Source organism: Myodes glareolus, chromosome 4 (genome assembly GCF_982192425.1).
Source record: "Myodes glareolus chromosome 4, mMyoGla1.1, whole genome shotgun sequence".
NCBI classification, from domain to species: domain Eukaryota; kingdom Metazoa; phylum Chordata; class Mammalia; order Rodentia; family Cricetidae; genus Myodes; species Myodes glareolus.
The window spans coordinates 34,550,779-34,552,290 of NC_142029.1; the positions used below are offsets into that span (position 1 = coordinate 34,550,779).

At 40.1% G+C, this 1,512-nt stretch overlaps 1 pseudogene; it reads right to left on the reverse strand.

Annotated features, from left to right (window-relative positions):
- Nucleotides 1-519: 519 nt before the first annotated feature.
- Nucleotides 520-709, reverse strand: LOC146894603 (NADH dehydrogenase [ubiquinone] 1 beta subcomplex subunit 1 pseudogene; annotated as a pseudogene).
- Nucleotides 710-1,512: the final 803 nt, after the last annotated feature.

Below are 1,512 nucleotides of genomic sequence, written 5' to 3' on the forward strand. Positions count from 1 at the left end.
GTTATTGTGGAGACCCCAAATATAGTAGCAGTTGAGCTAGATTAACTTGGGCTTTGATAGCTCCCTAAATACTCACTTTTTGCTCACCTCTGTGTTTGGCCCAATATTATTATGTCCACCAGGTAAAAGAATGAGCAAACAGATCACTTATTTTCTACCAACCTGCATGCCAAGAATGTCATCATACACCTGAGGCCCTACTTTGAAGTAGCCAAGCTTCCTACCTGATGTTCACACCAATGTATCTTAACAGTGCCTTGATTTATGATTTTTTTCTGCTATTGTATAAACATCATGAAACTTGTTCATACATGTATGGCATTTGGAACATGTTTGTGGAAATGTGAACCCCATTTCTGATAAGTTATCCATATTTGATTTACCATAAGCTGTCTCTTATTCCCCTTGAGGTTAAGAATCAGTTGTGGGCTTTTTTAAAAAAAATAATAAATGTTTTGTTTCTCTGATAACTTTTAAAATGTGAACATTCTGAGATTTAGTTAGCCACAGGCTTTATTTTCAAGTAGCTTCTTCATTGGGCCTCAGTTCCCTTTGAAATAGCATCCTCTTATTCTGGAAGGCAGTTAGCTTTTCGTCATCCCTCCTGTCTAGATAGCATTCAAAGACAAATCCGGCAGGGACAAGAATATGAACCCAGTGTTCACGTACAAGCTGAAGCCCAGTGCCAAGCATGACCCACAGCCAAGGGCAGCGGTAGGAACCATTGTGGGCTTTTTGTTTGTTTGTTCTCTCTGTGTGTGTATATGCATGTGTGTGTATGTGTTGTGTGTATGTGTGTGTATGTGTGTATATGTGTGTTGACAGGATTGAACTTAGAGCCTCACAGATGTTAGGCCAGTTCTCTGCCATTGAACTGGAGCTCTAGTAAGATCCCATTAAAAAAATAAGTATTATTCCTTTCATTGCATTCTTCTTCCCTAAAACTATCTTTCAGGTATTTCTCAGAGTGGTTTCTGTAATTAGAGTAAAGTGCTTTAGCTGGAGTAGTCATATGCCACTTTTCACTTTGCTCTGTAACTATTTTGGTTTCACATGTTCAAGGAAGCTGGTAGGTAATTTGCCTGGGCTATGAGATGCCATCAAAAGCTCTACATGTGTGTGTGTGTGTGTGTGTGTGTGTGTGTGTGTGTGTGTGTGTGTGTGTTTGTGCACGCGATGTACGTGATGTATGTGCCCTTTACTGTCTCATTTTACTTTAAATACACCAGACATTTTCTGCAATACTGCATTGCTGTATCCTCCTCCAGACTCTCCACAGCAAAGCCATTGGTAACCACAAGGGATTTCATATGGCCAGACATGCTGTACAGCCATTGACTGAGAACGTCCTGCCAAGGAGAGTTTCAGCTGCAGCTGCTCTTATGAGCTGTAAAGACCCTTCACAAGCTGAGAGAATTCGTCATGTCTATGGTTTATGATTGTGGAATACAGTCTTACATATGAAAAGTCTTTTCTCTCTCTCTTTATGATGTGTACATCACTAATATTCAG